The sequence below is a fragment of the Myotis daubentonii genome, chromosome 1 (genome assembly GCF_963259705.1).
Source record: "Myotis daubentonii chromosome 1, mMyoDau2.1, whole genome shotgun sequence".
NCBI lineage: Eukaryota > Metazoa > Chordata > Mammalia > Chiroptera > Vespertilionidae > Myotis > Myotis daubentonii.
In genome coordinates this window covers 107,315,432-107,322,127 of record NC_081840.1, presented here as the reverse complement: position 1 = coordinate 107,322,127, position 6,696 = coordinate 107,315,432, and the positions used below count along the sequence as shown (strand labels likewise).

Here is a 6,696-nt window from a genome sequence, read left to right as displayed (position 1 = left end):
CCACCCAATTGAAGATGTGCAGCTATATCTGGCCAAAGCAGCTACATTCTGACCAAACAGGATAGTGCCATATGGACCAATCAAAATGGGAGGATCAGGGGGTCATGGGCAGGGACTTAGGTCTATGGAAGCCAGCTCCCCTCTGGTTCTGGTAGCACACTTTTCCTTTCCATCAAAGATTCCTGACTGAGCAGAAATACTAAAATGTCATGCTGGAGCAGAGCAGTGCAGGCCTGAGCAGACTGGCACAGAATGGAGCAGACCATGGAGAAACATAGCAGGCTTGCACAGAGCAGAGCAGAACAGACGAGTGAAGTACAGAGCAGAGCTATTTAGCTGGAGAACGGCCTGGCCCCAGTGCTAACTCACAGCCATGCTGTATCACAATTAAGCTGTTTTGCATGAAATAGTTTCCTTCTTCACTGCATCCTTAATTGAGGATTCCTGATGATGTTGAATTGGTAAACCAAATCACCTGCAGACAAAAACTATGTTAAGTTTAATGCTCTGAACATCTTTAGAAAGACTGTTTGATATGCCAACAAAAAATGTCACCTGGTCCAGATGCTGTTCTGGTGTCAAGGAAAGGAAAAAGAATAGTCAGAGTAGGTAGTAGGGCCAAAGATTAAGCAGTGAAATCCTGAGTCACAATGGTAGAGGTTGGTGGGGTCTGAATTTCTGCATACAGAACAGTGCCAGCATCTGAAAGGGCTTTGTCAGCCCAAGTCCAGACCTATCTTTTAAGCTTTAGAATTGTTAATTTATGTGCTAATTTAATACCTACCCTCTATGTCTCAAATAAACTTGCTTACAAGGCTCTCGAATTTCTAGCTACTTGCTTACCTCAGTATGATCCTCCTCTAGGCTTCTTATCTCAAAAAATGATACCCTTGTGCATCTACTTGAAGCCCAAGATTCATCCACAGCTGCTCTCTCTCTCCCTCCTTCCTTCCTACCTCCACCCCATCAATCATCTGATTCATTTTACCACCCAAATAGCTTTATTCCATCCTCTTCTCCCTTTCATTCTTCTCTGCTACAGCCTTCATCTGAGCTCCCCCCATCTTTTTCAGGGATTATAGTCACACCACAACTTACCTCCTTATTTCAATGCTTGTTCCCCAGGGTCTACTCTTCAGAGGAGCCAGAATTTCTAAAAACACAAATTAGATATCACTTCCCTCTTTGAAACCTTCAATAGTTTCCCCCTTATACTTCATGTCCAAAATTTTTTATGATGGTTGGTAAGAACTCATATGGTCAAACTCCTGTTTGCCTTTCCCCTCACTTTCTCTGCTCCACTCCCTTGATTTTCATTCAGCTTCTCTAATGCACCAACAAAAGCTGGCTTTCAGAGTCTTTTCCTAAGTCCTACTTGATTTTCAAGTCATTTTTTGAAGCGGCCTTCCCTGGTCCCACAATCTAAATATGTCCTTGCTCCCTGCCAACATTCTTTGGAGTACCACCACTCTTTTCCTGCATTTGATCCCAAATGTTAATATTCTATTCACTTAGCTTTGTATAATCATGTTTCTCCCACTAGACAGTAAGCTCCATGAAAGCAAGACCTAGGTCTGTTTTGTTGTATTTCTCTTGCCTGCCAGAGGGTAATAAACATTACTTGAACAAATTAATGAAACTACACTGCAATATGAAGAGCTGCCATTCTGGTGTACCTGACTAGCTAGACCACATATTACCCAAATTTCTCCTTTTATATATATAGATACTGTGAGCTTCTCGAGTAGGATATCCTCAACTTTATACACAAAACACATAGTAAGTACCAAGAACATGTTCTTGTGTGTGTGTATGTGTTAATCTTCACATGAGGATATTTTTCCACTGATTTTTAGGGAAAGTGGAAGAGAAAGGGAAAGACAGAGAGAAACACTGATGTTAGGGAAACACATCGACTGGTCGCCTCATTCATGAGCCCCTACCAGGGCCCAGGCTGGGGAAGAACCTGTAATCAAGGTACATGCCCTTGACCTGAGACCCTTTAGTCTGTAGGCTGACACTCTATCCACTGAGCCAAACCAGCTAGGGCAGTACTATGAAAATGTTTGAATTAATGAATCCAAAATATTCATTCTCCTAAGAGATGAATAAAATCTATGATGGCCACATTTATCCTTAGAAAACAAGAACCTCTTTTAAAACATAAGTTTACTTTAAAAATCCACCAGCCCCAAGAAAAATAGGTTATCATCTTATATTACACTCTCTGGACCCAGCTGCCTTGTAACTTTCTATCCTTGAAGATAGCAAAAGCACCCCTTGAAGAAACCCATTTGCTGAGTCCACAAACATTTTGGCCCCATCACTGATGTCTTCTCATATTACAACCTTCTTTGAATGATGCCAAATATATTTTTGGTCAGTCTCCTTCAAGCAGACACTTTACATTACTTGCCCAAGTATTTTCTAACCATCAGGGGATGGTATGATTTTTATATTGTAGAACATTTAGCTGCTTTATGCCAATCTTAAATGCAGATGCAAGGATTTTTGAAAATTCCTTCTTAAGGAGCTTGAAGAATTAAAAAGGAAACAATTTCTTAATTTCATAATTCAACAAAGAGCTTAACTGTATCTATGTGTGTGTGCACATGCTGAGAGTGGAAGGAATGTTAGCAAACACTGACCTGAAGTTTAAATCTCATGGAACCACAGCATTTAAGAGCAGAAAGGATTCTTTTAATGGATAACAGAGAGATGTACCTTCCCTGGGGGTTAATCTGCTGATTGAATCTCAAATTTAGAAAGTTCAAAACAGAATTCTTTTTTTTTTTATTTTGTAATCAGTGTATTAAGGAGATATTCATACATTTCAAGAATTGCTTAAATTCTGGTAGCCAGATTTAAGCTTGTGAACATATGACTTTAAACATACAATAAAGCTATTCATAATTTGCTATACTACCAACATTAAATTACAGTTACTTTGGAGCATAAGTTAAATGGTTTAAAGTAAGCCGGTAACATACCTAAAACACACCTTCCCATCTCATACATGCAAATTACTTCTCCATGTAAAGGTTTCATCACTCAACTTCTAAGTTAGCCTACTCCAGAAGTCACTACTCTAAGGCTTATGGTCCAAAGAGAAGGGGGAAAAAATGTAACCAAGGACTGATATATAGTTATATATAATAATTTTAAAAAAGATGGCATCACAGAAGGGAATGCAATTCTACAGATGCAAGCCCTCAAGAAGCAGATTATGATAAACCCCTTCTTTGGAAAGGTATCATTTCTATCACTGATACCACAGGTTAAATTATATGGCATGCCACCTTCAAGTAACAGTTGAGGCAACAGAATAAATGCAGAGGCATCACAATGAATCCCACTTAATACAACTATACAAACTACCACTTCTCTACAAATTCAGTTCTTTGTCTGACTGTCAGTGAAATACAGAATTGTAACTTCGTAGCTTAACAATTAAGGGTCACACACCAAAGTCAATACATATATCTAGCAATTCAGTCTAAGCTATTCCATGTACATAGCTGAAATTAATTACAAAGTATGGCCTAGCAAATGCTAGGGGAATTTTTTTTACAGGTATTAAACTTATCTTGCAAACAAGTCATCATAAATATAGGGCAAAGTCAGAGCTTTTATACTTGAGTTTATTCTTCATTTAACTTTTAAAACACTACTATACTTGAATATTAAAACAAAAACAATAGAAAGTAGTGAGCATATTATGGTTACAGTCCTTCACTCATTCACTACTGTATATAAAATGCCAGCAGTGAGTGTTATTCACTGGCCCCATTAAGAGGTCTGACACTGAACACCACCCCTAGGATGATATTCATCATCCTCGTATGCTTCTCCATTGTAATGGCGCTGTCTTTCTTGATTTGGATCAAAGTCCACCAGTTCTACCTGGTCCATTTCATCAGTCTCTTCTACTTCCTTCCTTTCAGGTAGGAGTTTTTCCAGCAAAGAGAGATTATCAGGAGAGAGAAAGCCATTCTCAGGAAAGTTTACCTTAAATTTGATGATTAGGCGATCCTTTTCATATGGTCTATGGTAAACTGGCATGCCTTCATTTAATACACACTTGATATCTCCATTCTTGACAATCTGACCTGGATGAGAGGTGATGACTATGGTTTGGTTGTCAAGAGTAGCTATTGGATTTTGGAAGCCACACAAAACTTCAACCAGCTGTATGTCCAATGTCCATACACATGAAAAGGTCTTCTCCTTGTTGAGTGAAAACAGCATGGTCCTTCCAATCTAAAACAATGATAATATCTCCTGGCTCCAGTCCTCGTTCCTGGTCTCCTTCACCATGGAATGTTATCTTCTGGCCATCTTTCATGCCTTTATCAATATGAACTTCTAGAATCTTCTTCTCTTGAACTATCTTCCTTCCGTTGCAGCTTTTACATCTGTCTTTAGGACTGATCCTTTCCCCATGGCCCTGACACTCCATGCACACAGACTGAATTTGCTAAACCATTCCAGGGCCTTTCTGATGAATTCTTTTTTGCATTCCAGTACCTCGGCAATTGGGACAGCACTCTACTGCTCCTTTCTTACCACCTTGGCCTTCACATTTGTCACAAATCACATTCTTTTGTAGAGCTAGTTTTCTCATTGCACCATTATATAAGTCTTCTAAGGTTACAGAGAGCTGATGCACAACATTTTTACCTCTCCTTTCTCTCTGCATCCTTCCTCCTCCTCCAAAAAACATATCAAAGATGTCCGTGGGGGAACCAAAACCACCACCTGTTCCACATTCCTTAATTGCTTGTTCTCCTCCTTTGTCATTTAATTTCCTTTTCTTTGCATCAGAGAGCACTTCCTAAGCTTGAGGAATCTGTTTAAACTTCTCTTCTTCATTTGGATTCTTAACAGGGTGGTACTTCAAGGCCAGCTTCCTATAAGCCTTTTTCAGTTCTTCCTGGGTGGCATTGGGTTTGACCCCTAAAACATCATAGTAAGTGGTTTCTTTCACCATTTTTGACAGCCGGTGAGTAGGCCGAGGCAGGTGTGGAGGAGCTGGAAAGAGTGCGTTGCTGCATGCACCTCAGGAGGCCGCCGCTCCTTCACCTCTCACCAAGCATTCTGGAAAGTTCTACCCAAAACAGAATTCCTGAATTTTTCTTCCATAATGTTTCATCTTTAAGTTCAGGCCATCTCAAGCAGTGGAACCTTTTGTAGAGAGTGCCTGGGAAAGGCCCCTGAGCTGATTGTCACCTGAATCCAGTGGTGCCTGGCAGAGCCTTGCCCTGGAAACATACCTTGCCAGAGGCAGGTGTATTGTAGCCTGACCTTCAGCTCATGTGTCAGGGGGGTGGGTTTCATTATCTAAATCCAGCCAAGCATCAGAAACAAACACAATTATCTGGGCCCACCCAGAAGTGACGATTACAAAGAAGCTACAAGAATGCACATAATCTCCTTTGTCTTCAGCTTCAGTAAAACTTCCTGGTATTTTGCTGTATAAAATAAATGTGCTGATCGGCTCTGGGTCACTGTCTCTCCATCAGAGGACAGCTGTCCCACCTGGCCCCAGCTTTTTCTTTCTATTTCTGTGTCTCTTTCTTTCATTTTTTCAATCTCCAGCCACCCCTACTCAGGAACCAGACCGCTGTCTAGCCATACTGGATGCAGAAAAGAGAGAAATATTTATAACCTTTATCCACCACCAAGTTGCTCAAGCCAAAAAACCTAGTTGTTCTTTATTATTTTTCTTTCATTTTCTTACACTCCCTCAGCAACTTCTGTCAATTATCACCTGAACTGATTCCTCTTGCCTCCCTGCAATTCTCTACACATCAGCCAGTGATCTTTAATATAAATCGCATCTTGTCACTTGTGTAAGCATCCTTTTCACACCACACTTACAATACCATTGAAACTCTTTACCACACCTTATAAGACTCTACATGATTTTTTTATTGCCTACTTGGTCATTTCAAAACTGCTCTAACCTCTCATTACTCTCTCCAGCTGCACCATTTTTGTTGGTTTGTTGTTGTTCCTTGAAATACCAGAGCTCATTCCTATCTCAGGGCTTTGGCTTTTCTATCTTCCAAGTCCTTACAGGGCTGGCTCCTCCCCAACAAGCTGGTCTTCCTTCAAGTTACTTTTTCAGAGAGGACATTCCTCTTTCCTAGTTAGCTTGTATCTGAAAGGGCGAGGACTACACCCTCCATCTTGCCCCAGGGTAAGGGCTACGCCCTCCATCTTACCTTGGATCTTCCATTTTTGGGCAGCCATGTGCTTGGCAAGGCTTCTTACCATAGTCCAAGCCTCTGCTAGCCACACCCAGGACTTCTTTAAACTAACCAATGACAATCAAGGGAAGTGTGCGCCATAGATATGACCACATCCTGTGTAACAAGACACAGACTTGTGCCGGGCCAATCGGCAGGGCCCACAGTCCTTTCTCCTCCCCTTACTCTAACCCCCTATAAAACCTCTCTCCACACAGAGTTCTCCCTCTCTGCCACTTGGCTTGCCGTTGCGTCAGTGAGTGTGGTTGGGAAGCTGAGCTAGCTCGAATAAAGACTCTTTGCTTTTGCATTGGACTCGGCTGGCTCCCTGGTGGGCTTTTGGGGGTCTTGAAATCTGGTCATAACATTTGGGGGCTCGTCCGGGATCCCCAAGACCCTCAAGGGACCCCGATCTGGAGAGTCTGACTGGCCGCGGTAGGTGTCT

The 6,696-nt window shown here is 41.4% G+C and overlaps 1 pseudogene; it reads right to left on the bottom strand.

Annotated features, from left to right (window-relative positions):
- Positions 1–2,760: 2,760 nt before the first annotated feature.
- LOC132211555 (dnaJ homolog subfamily A member 1-like) lies at positions 2,761–6,188 on the bottom strand (annotated as a pseudogene).
- Positions 6,189–6,696: the final 508 nt, after the last annotated feature.